This window comes from Fukomys damarensis, unplaced genomic scaffold, assembly GCF_012274545.1.
Source record: "Fukomys damarensis isolate Sample0158 unplaced genomic scaffold, DMR_v1.0_HiC HiC_scaffold_11, whole genome shotgun sequence".
Taxonomy (NCBI): domain Eukaryota; kingdom Metazoa; phylum Chordata; class Mammalia; order Rodentia; family Bathyergidae; genus Fukomys; species Fukomys damarensis.
In genome coordinates, this window is record NW_022900923.1 from 30,558,437 (window position 1) to 30,574,180 (window position 15,744).

Here is a 15,744-nt window from a genome sequence, read left to right on the forward strand (position 1 = left end):
GCGCTTTCACTCTGTCTATTTTCACTTAGCTCTGTTTCCCAGACACCACGAGTTAAGCAACTTTTCTCTATTCTTCCTTTCCATAATGATACCCTTGGAGCCAGATGACAGTGGAGTGAAAACTGTAAAATCCTGAGCCAAATTAAACTCTCTTTAACTTATCGAGTTCCAGTATTTTGTCTTAGCAAGAGAAAGCTGACCAAACTGAGTGAGTACATTAGTCTTGTATATATTTTTATTTGGGTAAAACTATATGTTTAGGGTCAATGGCCCCAAGAAATTAGGATGAATTCTTCTGTAAGACAATGGTTTTGATTCACATATATATTACTTTATGTATGAGTTTTTTTTCTATCATGTAATAACTTTGGATTTTACCTTTTCTGGGAAATTTTGTCTCTTTTCATCCATTTTGTCTAATACCTTGAAATTCATTGATATATTTTTAAATATCATTCTCCTTAATCATTTTTTGCCTTTTCTATTTTTCATTTTAGAACTTAGTTTATTTGTATGTTTCATGACAAAATAACAATCATTTTATTTGCTAAAATCAAATCTTGTTTTTCACTAATATCTTCAATATCCTGACTCTATGCTTATATTTTGTTTTCTTTGTTATTTTCTGGCTTTTTGAGTTGTATGTTTCAGCGATTTAGTTACAAGGTCCCGTTTATAGGTTGCAGTAAGCAGAGTAATGACCTCCAAAGGTGTCAATATCTTTATCTCTGTTACCCGAGAAACACTTATTTATTTGGCAAAGGAACTTTGCAAATGTGACTGAGGTGAAAGACAAGATCTTTTTTGCATGAAGGTAGTGATGGGCCCGTTGCTGCTGTCCACCTGGGCCCTGCCGAGTGTGCTGCTGGGAAGAGAGAGTCCCTCTGTATAGCCGCAGCCAGCCTGAAGATCCCTGATACTTGCAGGCAGGTCTGCAGCATGTGAGATAAGGGATTTTAAGAAGTTCTCTGGTGTGTTATCCTTAAATAAAGCATGAACGTTCTGGAAGCCCAGCCTGTGTCAGAGCCCCTTACCAGGATTGTTGCACTCACCTGATGACTGAAAATCTGAGGGTTGGATTCTACCCCTTCCAGACTGCTGAGGTGTCTAGGATGCCCAAGTAATGTTTCCTGCCATTTCACTGTCAGGCTGTGACAAGTGGGGAGCAAGTCTTTTCCTCTTGGCTGCTATTAATTTTGCTGACACAATGTTGTCCTCTATCTGAGGTTGGGCAGATCGTACGAGATTGTGTCGTGCCCATGTTACTGTACGAACTGCTGCAAAAAATTGGCTAGAAATTTTAAAGTACTTTTTCATGAAATAGATAAGGCTTACTTATATTTATTTTGTTTTCTACAAGTAAGATTTTATCGAAACAATTGTAGTAAAATATTTTAAAACAACACCAAAGATGAGATTGGGAGATATCTTGTATTAACCAAGTGAGTACAATATAATCATATGTATCTATTAAAGCAAAATAGAAAGACAAAGTGTGAATCACAGAGATGAAACCTGAGGAATTCATCTAACTAATTAATCATCAGCTGAGTGTGCAGATGGAAAAAGTGATGGGCCAGGGATTTAGCTCAGCGGTTCCGTGGCCTGCCTTCCAAACGCAAGGACCCAAGTTCGATCCTCAGTGCCAAAAAGAAAAAGATGGAAAAAGTGAGCTACAAACCAAAGCACAGTTCGCCCTTAGAAGCTTCAAAAAAATAACAAAACAGATCCTCCCAGGAAGCCTCCACCAAGAAACATAACTCTGTTGTTTATTTTATATAAGCATGAAGCTACTTGTGTCTGACACCTGATATTCAGAAATGCAATAAAATAACTCTGTCCTTTCAAGTTACTTTGTGTGTGCTATTTATCCTATAGCAGTAGAAAATTTTTACACGGATAAACATACTTAGGGTCCTAGTTGTTCTTATAAGTGTTTCCTTCAGTAGATTCATACAAATACCATTAGTCAAATATATTTCCTAATTTCCCTTATAAGTTTTCTTTATGCAAGGGCTTTTTCAACATTTTCAGACTTTTTTTTTTTTCAATCTCATCTGCTATGGATTTTCAAAATATTGTAACATGATCAGAAATCATGTCACTTAAAAATTTATTTAAATTGAAATGTGTAAATAACTTACATCATTTTTCTTCACATCATTTCCCATGATACCTTGAAAACAATTATTTTGGTTGGTTTCACCTACTTCCTATTTTTTTCAACTTTTTAAAACTAAAACACTTTCAGGCACCCATTGCTTTTCAGGTTGTTTGAAAGGATTTGGTTCTCAGACATAGCTTCAAGTTTTAAAAAACCTGAGGAGTTAGGAATGAGGAGAGTAAGAGAGCTCTACTCTAAAGGTAAAAAGTAAAGATGTAGACTTGTGATATGGCTCATGTGAAGGCAGCACTCTGAGCGATTTCTGCCCAACATGAATCAGTGTTGGGCTGCCTGCCTGCAATACTTTCCTACACTTGTGATGCGGTAAGATGTGATTTGTCCAGGTACAAAAGCGACCTCTCGGTTCTGCCTCCCGTATGAGAATCAGTAGGCTTCAGCCTCTCTCATGAGTCTCTCAAAACACCAACTAAGACATCATCCATCGGTAGTAGTTCACAATGCTATAAGGACTTTGATGCTGGTTATATTTCTTTATTATACTTCATGGGTTAAAGGACATATTTTACATTTCATCGTGAAAGGTAATTGAAAATATTACCTCTGTATTATTACAGAATGACAAGAGAACTGCTTATTGGACGTTTCTAAGTGCAGTACCATAAGAAGGATGATTGAATGAACCTTCCTGGAGTGTTCTCTTGAGTTCTCAGCCTTGGTGAAATACTCTCTGACTGATATCTGACTCTTAGTCCTGCTTCCATTCAAGCCATTGATGTGCAATGGTCTTCAGATAATAGGCAAATTTATCCTGAGTTTTAGTTATCTCTATTCTGAAGTTAATAAGAGGAACTGATTGCTTTCAACAGATTGATTTTTTAAAAATAGCAATTTACTAAGAGCATTATAAAAAAATCCAAACAATCTTTTAAGTAATGGAAAGCAGAGTATTCAAGAACAAGTATGAAATGCACTGATATAATGACTTTTTTCAAATATTACCAAATTCTCCACAATAATTTGTTTAAAAATATTATGTGACTTATAAATTCAACATATAATTCTAAAGCATGGTTCAGTGATAGACTCCTCCTCTAACTTAGCAAAGTCCCAAATTCTATCCCCAGAACTAGAAGAAAAAAGAAAAAAAAAAGAGAAAATATTCATAAGACTCAGAGGCATTTCCCTTCTGAGGAAATTTTTCTCAGTGTTTTGCCTTAAATAAATTTGAGAGATTATGATAATCTGCGTATGTTTCTTAAGTGATTACAAATTTAACTAAATTAAAGACAACTGCATACAGGAGAGTAAAGGAGAGACTGGCAATTTATTGGTTAGATTACAATTACACAATACAATAGGACTTCTCTGAAGATGGAAACGTGCTATAATCCATGCTGTCTAATATGGTGCCTACTAGCAAAATATGACCACTGACAATTTGAAATATGATTTGTTTAGTAAATGAATTTTTAATTTAATTAAATTTAAATTTATAAAATTACATATGGCTACTTATATAACACTGAAAACACTGACTAAAATCTAAGAAGTGTTTTTTTTTTTTTATTTTCCACTGACATATGCCATTACCCAAAAGGGTATTTGAAAGATTGTAGTCTTTTACATGTAAGTATTGAATAAAGGAATGGAAGGATAATTTATTTAATATGTTAATATACGTAACTGTTAATTTTTGAATTGAGATCTAGTACAATCACTTACTTAGGGGCACTCACTCTTAAGGGAACCAACAACCTAGCATTATGTGGTTTATGCTGATAAACTCGGAGGCCTAATATTTACACGTTGCCCTTATTAGAAAACTGCATTTTGATTCATCATTAAATGATGGATTCAATCCCCTCCTTCTTGTGGTTTATAAATAAGGGAGGAAAGTAACCATGGAAAGAGGAAGAGAGGCCAAAAGTACCACGATTACACATAAAAATATATAGAAGAGGACAAAAGGAAATGATTGACGATTACAGAATATGTAAGAGAATGGAAATAATAAATACCTCTGGCTACAAGTTTTACATACAGGGATGATGTGCTATATTCCAAAGAATTGTGAATAGGTCTTTTTCAAGTTATTTTCCCCCATAACAGATAATAGTTCAACTGAAACCATGGGTAGAATGCTCTAAACTTCCTGATGATTTAGTAGATATATTCCTTCTCTCCTAAATTTAATATTAATTTAACATATACTATTACATTAGATATGAAAACTGCTTGTTGTTAAGGATTTGGAGAAATAGAGGAGCTCTATGAAGGTTTCTTAAATGTTTATGCTAGACATTCAAATTCTACTTAAATGAAGACATGGTTTATTAGAAAGACCTAGTAGCTAATTTTCCTACATAGTTAAGCTCTATGTATAACAAATTAATGCAAATGCTATAAAAAACTGTTCAACTAGATGTGCATGATAAACAGTGATCCATCCATACAATGTAAATCTGATTTAATTTTTAATTTGTAGAATTAATAAATAAAACTTTACAGCTTGGTTTATTATCTGTATGGCTTCTTTGGATCAGCAAAATTATTTTGCGATTCATTCCTAATGCTTTGTGTATAAATAGTTAATTTGATTTTATTCCTGGGTAAAATCCCATGTTTTGAAACAAGCTTATGTTCAAAGATCAGTGATAAATGAACATATGGCCATACGTGATTAAATTGAGAATTTGCAAAGAAATTTCGTAAACAGAGCAACTTACTCAAATGTTGATGGCAGTTGTAACTCGAAATTGGTAGAGAGAATGGAAAAGCGAGACAATGTTTGATCCAAAATGGGCATCACAAAGATTGTACTGATATAAATGGCTGGAGCAGGGCCTGTGCCATTTTCCTGTTTCAGAAATTTAGAAGAAGCTTATTAGTAAAGGAGCAACATATTTCAAAGACATAAATTTGTTCATCTCTTCCCTTTTTCTCCTAGGGAACTGTTTTACTTTTAGTAAGTTTGCAGTCTTCTTTGCTGGTTTTGCAAAATACAGATTAGTTTGTGAAGTTTTCTGAAACAATAAGGCACTTTGACTTTGAGTGTGTATTCTCAGTGCACAATAGCAGGAAAACTACTAGCCAGATTTTTCAATTTCAGATTTATCAATAATAAAATTGATATTTGTATAGTTCTTCCAAGTGATTTTAGTTTTTGTTTTGCTTTTATCTAAAAGTGGTTTAAGGTTGAGGAAGTAAAACAAGAATATTTCATATTGGAACTCCAAAATATTCATTATTTTCTTTCAAATTTTACTATAAAGGCAAGGAAATATTAATGCAGCAAATTTCTTTAGAAAAATCAAGCATTGTGTCAGCTACCTATTTGAATAATGATGATGCTATTTAGAATAAATTATATTCCTTTAATTAAATGTATTAGTATCAAAAGAGTTGATTATGAGCTACAAAAACCTGGCCTTTTAAATCAGATCTTTGATTAAATTGTAATTATCTATAAATGGCATTAACTATTCTGGTTCTGAAATAATTAAAATATTTTGTAATTATTTTTACAGATTAAAATATTTCTGTGATAGAACTGTGGTCTTCTAAAATGAAACATCTTATGGAGATTAAACAAAAAAGGAAGAAAATTGGGCAGTGGTAAAAATGCAGGACAAATCTATCAGTGTGTCAGTTTTACGTCTGGCTGATAAGATGATGGCTGCAAATCTGTTTGAGCAAATGCTTTCCTGACAAGCTATTTAATTAGAATTACAATCATCTTCCCAGAAATGATCTTTAAAATAAATTGTTAACTGTAAATGGATGGAAATAAATAGTTTGTCTCTCCTCAAAACTCTTGAAATAAAAGAGCCAAAGACAAAGCATCTTATAAATACCATAATTTTCAAAATGGCAATGTGGAAGAAACCACTAACATTAGATAACAGAATGTGTGGCTATGATTGGAAGGTTTTTAATTTTTTTTTCCTTTCTCTAGTTTCTCAAAAAGATTTATGTTGGTAGCAAAGTGATTGCTTCTCTTCCAAATTGTCATTAAGCGGCTACGCACTTCAAAATGCTTCTACTTCTACTAAAGCAGACAAGTCCCTAGAATATTTTTAAAGTAAATTTAATGCAATGCCATATAAATATATGTCCTAAATGTTTTCATATCCTAAGACCTATATTTTCTACTATGGCAATCTTGAAAATATTCTTAAATTTTTTTCAAACTATATCCTTCTATATACATTACAGACAATATTTTTCCTTATTGAAACCCAAAATACAAATTATATTAAAATAATGAAATATCAAATAGTTTCTCTGGTGTGAGAAAATGAAAATGTAAATGGGGACCAAAATATATAATAAATAATGTGAAATAGGAAGAAAAGTTCCAAAGGTGATATGGTGGGTAGAGAAAAGGAAAGGGCAAAGGAATAAATAAGAGAAAAAGGAAACATGGAAACAAAGACTTTTTAAGTAAGGAGATGTGGAGGAATTGAAGGGAGGGTAGTGGAATGGGAAAAAGTAAGAAGCGAGATAAATCATGTAAAGGTACAAATTCCAAATGATAAGTGTCACGATATTGTATACATAACAAGTACCAAGAAACTGGATGAATAAAAAATAATTTATATAGCAGTCTAGACTGGAAATAAAGACAAATTGTATTTTGACATAATGTGTAGCATTGCTTATTTTGAGGCAAAGAAATTTAGTTTGGATTATCTAGGACTGTAAGATTTGGGGTTCGATGTGATTTTTAAAAATGTATTAAATAATATTTGTAAACAAAGAATCGTGGACTCACAGAATTGAGATGGACACTGTGTCTCAAGTCATTTCAAACATTCGTATATGATTGCAATTTCTTTCATAAGAGTACCAAGAGAAAACTAACTTTTCTGCCTAATTTTTTATAATTCATATTGTTAGTTGGCTTGCTGATGCAGGGACAAAAATATCTGACATACATAATTTAAAGTAGTGATTTATTTTTACCTTATAGTTTAAGAGGTTTCAGTCCGTGGTCTTGGTCTCCAAGTCAGAAACAACATGGTAGATAGGACAATAGTAGAAAACTTTGTACCTCCTGGCAGCCAGGAAGAACCAAACAGGACAACAGCAGAAGAAAGAGGATTAAAAACGAAGATGCACCCTTGCTCCTCCATTTAATGTCGTGCTCCGAACAGGCTCATCTCCTAATAGCACATTCAGCTGTAAGTTCCTCAGTAGACCCATGCAGTGATGAAGGTAATACTCTTTTGATGCAATTACCTTCCAAAAGTCTCTTCTAAACCTTCTACTCTGGGGATCAAGTGTTCAGCACATGATTCTTCAGGGCCTTTTTATGTTTAAGCTACTACATGAATCAACATATTTTTAAGAATCAGAACTTAACATTACAAACAGTCTCATTTATATGTTACTTATCTCTCTGTCTCTCTCTGTCTCTCTCTCTGTCTCTCTCTGTCTCTCTCTCTCTCTCTCTCTTTCTCTCTCTCTCTCTCTATATATATATATATGTTTTCACATTATAAAATGTTCACAAAAATACAAATTAAAAGTTAAGATTAGAAGATAAAAAGGGTATTATTTTACACGTTCCCATGTGCTAATAAATCAGTTTGCACAGCACACTACGCTGTGGCTACTACCATTTTATGTAGTTGCGACGTATTTCTTTAGCCTTAAAAAGAAAAGGCGAGGGCCAGGGATTTATGTCTGTGGCACCGCGCCTGCCTCACAGGCACAAGGTCCCAAGTAAATCAAAAGCTAAATTAAGTGTATAATTTACTTAGGTTACAATGAAAAGGGCCAAATATTATATTTTGAACTTGGCTTTTCTTTTATTATACACAATTTTAAATGGTGCTCTACACTAAATATGGAAGTGTATTTAATTGAGTCACGGAAGTTTCACTATTTGAATTTTTGGAAAGCAGTCACGTTTGAAGCATACACGAGTATTTAAGTAGTTTTAGACTTTAAGTTTCCAGTAGGGCTAAAATTGTTATATTTATCTGAAGAGCTTCTCTACTTTCTCTGAGACTCTCATGAAGGAATAAATGCTACAATATAAGTGAACATCATAAGCATAACTTAATTGTCCATGTATTGGACTTATGTGTAAAACTTTATTGAAAACTTCGATATTTTTGCTAAGAGAAGTTTTGGAAAGAACTATATAACACATATTAAATAAAGAGGTCAAAAGCTCCCCATAAAGAACAAAATTCTTTGCAGTATCATAGCGATAGATGATGTAATTCTGTTATGCTATAAAGAGAACCTGGAAATTCCTCAAGAATATTTTGAAAAGAAATATGACTATAAAGTATATTTTGCAAAATTTGAAGTTTAACGAGTTTATTTGTACGTAAATTGAATTTATGTAAAAACACAAATGTGTTATTTCTAAGAATTTATTAGTATGTTTTGTATTTCCCTTCCTTAATTTTAGGTGACATAAGTTTTAACATTTTCTACCCTTTCTTTGACCTGAAATTAGTCTCACCAAAGACCATGAAGCTATTTTTTTTTTAATCAGTGAGATGAAACCAGTGTTTGTTTTTCTGGCAGGTTCATGCAGCAGCAACTCAGAGAGGGTAATTTGCTTTGGGAGGAAAAGGTAGTAAGCCAGTGTGTGTGTGCATGTACCATATATGTATGCATGTATGTATATTATGTAACATACTGTATATACTAGTTTGGACCTGATTAAATTTAGTTGGTGCTTCAAAGGTTGTGCAGAAGTCTCAGAAAGTAAAGTGTATAAACTCCTAACTGCGCAATTAAAAACTCTATGTCAGGATATAAGCTCTATCAAGATAACATATAGTATATCATAGCATCCCAACACTGCAAGACATAATGCAACAAAACATTATGAAATTGTAATAATATTTTGAAGGCTTTGGAGCACTCAGCAAAAAAATAAAGACTTGAACAATTAGTATTTAGGAGTAAGAAATTATTGTAAGGTAATTTTTAGTAGTTTCAAAATCATGACAGCTTTTTTTTCATGCAAGGCATTAACATAAATACGATCACGTTTGTCTCATGCAAAAGTTCTCAAATTATGTTAAATGAAACAAGTGAAGATCTCAAATATTTTTCATGGTTATCACAAAAGACTGGAAAATAGAAAGGCCCAAATCTCTGAAATTTCCCTCAACTCTCTACACTATTTGAAATTTTAAAAGGACATAGTCATAGTCTTAGGGGTTTTAAAAAGGTGGAGTGAATTTTACATTAAGCTATTTTTGTTAAGACAAACTTGCTATGTAGCGCAGACTTGCCTAAAATTCCCCACATATCCCAAGCTGATCTTGAGCTCCTCTTCCTTGAGACCCCTGAGTTTAGGATTACGGGCACAGATCTTCATGTCCAGGTACAGTAATCTAATTTGGTACATAAGGAAAGATTTTACTGAAAAAATATACTTTTGTTTAGAGTAATTATAGATCAAGAAATTATTTTGCATATATATAATTCATGAAAATATCTCTGTAAGCACAAAGAAGATACTCCTTTGATAAAAATAAAACTATTGTCTATTTCAAAATATTTCTAGAATTTGAAACAGTAAGTATAAGATCTATGCTAAATCAAGCGAGAAGAATTATGCTAAAAATCTCCAGAAATCAAAATTATATCTAAGATCTTCAAGGCACTAAATTAAAAATCAGCAGAGTCACAGCCAAGGAATGAAGACAAAGCACAGGTTAACTAGGTTTTGTAAAGTTTCAGCTAACTCAGCATCACCTTGTTCAAATCTAAATCATTCAGAACCACACACACACACACACACACACACACACACACACACAAGTATTTTTTTCTAAAAGTAGGAAAGAAAGTAAAGGATTAAGAAATGATATATGAACAGAAAAGACATAGAATGACATCCTTAAACTATATAATAGTCACATATTATCATATATAAATAGTCTAAAAGTTATGAGTGCCAGGAACTTTTGTTCCTATAGGTTCACAGGAGTAAAGTGTGGAATCTGCTTGGAGGATTTTGAGATGGTCTTAAGGTGTGGGGTCTAGGGAAATATAATTAGGCCTTAAATTGTGGGCCCATGTGAGTGAATTGATGCTGTCTATAGAAGCGGTTTAAGTCTGCTGTGAGTGATTAGTTCCTTTTATAATGGGTCATTGAAAACTAAAAGCTTATCTGGCCACGTGATTTATCTCACTATATGACATATTTTGCTTCCCTTTTGGTGTACTTGCGTATTCTGCCTGTAGTGGCTTTGCTTTTCAATTTTGCCACTGTGTTGTGAATTAGCCAAGAGGATTTCATTAACAGGCAGGGACTTTGCTGTTTCTATCCTCCAAACACCAGAACTGACAATTATGTAATCTGTGATGAGTATAAAATGTCTTCATATAGTATTTGTTAAATAAATTCAATAGTTAATATTTTAGGAATATGTTTCTTATAGTGCCTGACTATAGTATTTAGTCAACCTAAAGTTAGGGAACTTATAAGCAAAGAGGTATTTTGTTATGAAAATCACAATTGAACTAACATAGTAAAGAAACTAATAATGGAGTTATAAAACTACTACAAACACAGTTTAAAACTCTAGGATATTAGATAAAGAAGAACTCGTGTATTCGAGTGAAAGCATTTACTAACAATGTTGAATAAAAACTTTATATCAGGCATTATAATGAACAGACTCCCAACATATTGAGTATTAAATGTGTTTAACAAATACTATATGAAGACATTTTTGTACTTGAATAGATTATATAATTTTCAGAAGATTATACTGTTAGTATACAGAAGAGTTAAAATAATTACAAATATTTTTGGATTATATATTCAGAAATAAATATTCCTGTGTTGAATAAATTGTATTACAAGAGAATAGATATATAGCTGTAATTTTTCTTTGAAAACCAATAACAATCTTGCCAGTGTTTACCTAGTAATGTCTAAGGTCCAATGCTTTGCTATAGCTTGCACAGATATTATGTAAGTTTGTCTAAATACATTTAGATTTATGTCATTTCTATCTTTTTGTGCAATTTTCCGTATTTATAGGAAAGGAAAATTTAAGCATTGAATAATTTGAAATGTTTAATAGAGAAGTGTTTCCTCCAAGTCCTTATACTACCTGGATTTAATGCACCTGACAAGTTAAGGGATGGAAGGTTGATGCTGGTATTGCCCTCTCAGAGGTATTATGTAGCATGAGGCTCATAAAGGGTCCTATATCTAAGCTAATTCATTTCAAGAACATGAATTAAAGCAAGCATACATAGAATTTCTAAACTTCAATGTACTTGGGTAAGAAGAAAAAGGAAGATAGTTGCTGGAATAAGTCAGTTTTATGATATTATTATCTTTTTTTTTCAAAGTATGATACAATTGTAACCCTAATAAATTCAATCTTTCATCTTGCCTCTTCTAAAAGATTAGGAATGTATGATAAAGTATCTATATCACATCTCACCAGCATTTGAAGATCTGTCATTAGATCTGTCTCAGCAGTGAAGCACTAAGCCCTAAGGAAACATGTCTTTGAGGATCCTCAAGGTGTGTGTGTGAGTAAATATAACAACTTAGATTTTAGGACAATCACTTTTATTTTGAAAATGGCTACAATTTTTTCTTGATATTTCATCTGATTAGAAGAAGAAAAGAAAGAAAGAAAGAAAGAAAGAAAGAAAGAAAGAAAGAAGTAAAGGTGCTCTGGGAGCAGTACAAGCTTTCTCACAGAAGTGTGAGTATTATTAGTATTAGAAGCGCATTTATTTTTGTATTAAAAATACAAACTAGGATTTCTTTTTCATGTAAGTTTCCCTAAATGCGTTAAGATTTATGTCAATTCTATCTTTTTGTGCAATTTTCTCTATTTATAGTGAAGGAAAATTTAAACATATTACATAGACAATAAATTGTGTGTGCTGTGAGAATTGAAATACAGTATCTAATGTAGAAGACTATTTTAAAATTTAGTTTTATATTTTGTGCAGTGTAATTGTCAACAAAACACATTAATTTTCAACAAAGCTTGTGAATATTGACAAATAGTATTTTAGAATAATATAACAGAAAAAAAAAACACTTTCTTTCATATAAGGATATTTTACAAACAAAAATGCAAATAAATAACCAGAAATTTTAGAAGGAAGCACATTTTAAAGGCAAATGTTTGCTTTACCTAGCAGAAAAATCTGTGCAAATGCTTAATAACTAGGTTCATATTTCTAATTTCAAAACAGATATTTAATTTGTATTATCAGATTATGCAATAGCATTTATTCATATCACACCTTATCCTATAAATAGATGTCAGGGTCAACCATTGTATTCCTGAAGATCTGTTCCACCATTAAATATTTGTTTTGTTGTTTAATTGGTTTGGTTTTGTTTTTCAGGAAGTGGCATATATATTTGGAAACAAAGTGCTGCCTATCATATTCTAACTGGTTAATATGTCTCCAGAAATTAAAAAGTTGATACTATAAAACATTGACTTAGGAGGCAGAGGGAACATTTATTTGCAGTGAGGGTTTTAAGGCGAAAATTGAGAAGCAGTACACTGACAGGAACACCTTTTGAATCCTTGCAGTATTTGAGAATTAAAGAGAGAAGAGCTAGAGATGGAAACTTTGCGATTACAAAGAACTGAACAATTTTCACAATGGTAACTATTCTGCCAATCTGTAATACTTCAGGAGAATTTCCTTCTGTGTCAGTGTTAGAGTTATCTCTATAATGAGCCAGGTAGATACAATCTTAAAATACATGCAATTGTCAATTTTGCAATGTGCTGCATAAATCAGATGAAATATCAAGAAATAAAATGTGCTTTACAAAAATGTACAATGTATTTGACTTTTATGTAGCCCTGTATGTCAAAAGGGCTATCACATATTATGAAGAAATCACGGGAAAAATACATGTGTTGGAGGAAGAGGGGTGGAGGAGCCAAGCAACACGTGGGCCATCTGGTGATGCCACCCCTTTGTTGCAGAGGAGGGGACATCCAAGCTGCATGGGTGCCAGAGCAGCCACCACCCCTCCAGCCTCTGGCTGCTGGGTCATGCAAACACATGGATACACACTGCAGGGGGCAGTGGGTCAGAAAGGATATTGATCTGAGCTCTAGGGCAAGGGCAGCTGGAATCTGCAGTAGAAAAATGCAGAGTTCAACCCATCAGGAGGCCAGAGAACTCAACTTGGGCCTTGCAGCCAGAAATCAGTCTGAACCTCAGGAGACAGCTGCTGACTTGCTGAGAGTAAATTGACTTAGATCTGCACACTCCTGCCCACACTATTGTGACAGCAGATACACCCAGACTGATGTCCTTTATTTTTGTTTGTTTTCAAAGTAATTTTTCTCTTATTTTTAATAAAAGTAAACATTTTTATCTGTTTCTTTTTGCTTTTCAATTTTTTTTCTTTTTCTCTTTATTTTTGTTTGTTTTCAAAGTAATTTTTCTCTTATTTTTAATAAAAGTAAACATTTTTATGTTTCTTTTTGCTTTTCAATTTTTTTTCTTTTTCTTTTTCTTTTGTCTTCTATCTCTCTCTCCCACCTAATTTTTCATTTCTCCCCATTTTTGTTCCTTGTTGTCATAATTTAAATTTATTTTTTCTTTCTTTTTTTAAACTTCTCTCGATTTTCATTAGTTTTAAAGGAAAGTAAATATAGTTTTTAGACTCTCTGTTGCTGTTAGGTTGTTCTGTTCTTCTGTTTGTTCTTTCATTCTGTCTTCTTCTCTTTTTTAAACAGTTTACTAGAGTTTGTGTGATCTTCCTGTGACCTCTGGCCTCACTTCTACCCTTTCCCTATCCTACCTATCTATCCATCCCTCCCCAACTCCTTCTAAGTCCCTATCTTAAAGGGTAAATTTTATATACTGTAGAGTTTATTCACTATAAACATATTTTTGGGCTGGTTCTCAATTTTGATTTAATTCACATGTTTAAAAATAACTAGCACAAATTGTCATTTTCTAAACTGTGCTTGATTCTAGTATTTGGCTGATAGTATCACTTGGGCTAAGGTGTTATGATTGATCTAATCAGTTGGCCATCCTGGTATACTGAAAACAAGATTGCCTAAGAGACATTAGATACTCAAAATCTAAAGACCAACTACATCTGGAAGATCAAAGTATCTCCTCCGAGAAGCAATCCTTCCATAAAGGTTCCAAATACAAGGAACAAAGATACTTACAATCAGCAACATTAAGCATCAACCCAGGAATTAAACCAAAAACAGTACCAACAACAACAACAACAACAACAACAACAAAGAAATGAGATGTCACCTAAGCAAGACACATAACAAAACTACCAGCTCACCAAAGGCAAATTCTGGTGAAAATGACATGGAAAAGTCTGATAATCAATCACCTGGGCACCCTGAACTGATGGCACAGGGAGTAACAAACCAGATGAATGAGGCTCTAGAAAAATTCAAAACAGAAATAATTTCTCAGATAACAACAAAGATGGTGAGCAGAATGAAAGACATGATTAGAAATTCTATAACAGAAATAGATTTTTTAAAAAAATAGATGAGCTAAGGACCATGATGGAAGCCATGAATGCCCAGCATAGGAAAAAAAATGGACACCCTGAATATACAACATAGGAAACAAATAGAATCTATGAAACAGATTCAAACAGATATCCAGAGATTAAAACTCTATTGAATGGGCCAGAGATTTTGCCCAGTATTTCTGCTACCTGCCTCACAAGTGCAAGGACCAGACTTCAATCCTTGGTACACCCCCCAAAAGCCCTCTATTGAAAGTATTCACAGCACAAACAACAAATGTGAAGACACAATATCAGATACAGAAGACAGTATTGCAGTCAGTGATGTTAAAAAGAGAGATCTCTTAAAAATAGTAAGGGACCATGAGAAATTGGTCCAACAGCTTCTAGATAATGCAAAGAACAATAATATAAAATTTCTATGAATCCATGAAAAAGCAGGAGAAAGTACAAATGACATAAAAAACTGTTCACAGAATTAATGACATAAAACTTCCTGAACAAAGGAAAAGAATTTGACATACAGATAAGTGAGGCATATAGGATTCCAACTAGCCATGATAAAAAATAAATAAATAAATAAATAAATAAATAAATAAATAAATAAATAAATAAAACTACACCTAGACATACAATAATCAAGATCCTGGAAACCCAACAGAAGAACAAAATACTACAAGTAGTTAGAGAAAATAAACAAATCATATACAAATGGAAGCCCATCAGAATCACAGCAGACATTTCAATATGGAGACCTTCAAGACAAGGAGAGCCTGGAGTGAGTTATTTCAAGCCATAAAAGAAAACATTCTCCAACCTAGACTGATGTATCCTACAAAACTATCTTTCAAAATTGATGGGGAAATAAGATAATTACATCTCAAAAAATTTTCATGAATATAAAATTAGCACTCCAAATAATCTAAAAAAAATCCTGAAAAAAAGACAATAAAGGTTGCAACTCAATAAAGCCCAACAGATCTAATCCAACAGGTAAGGAAAGAAATTAAAGGGAATGGGGAATACAATATAATAGAACCAACAGTAGGAAAATAATATGACAAGGATAAGTCAATAGATACCAGTTTTAACAATCAATGTTAATGGCCTCAATTCA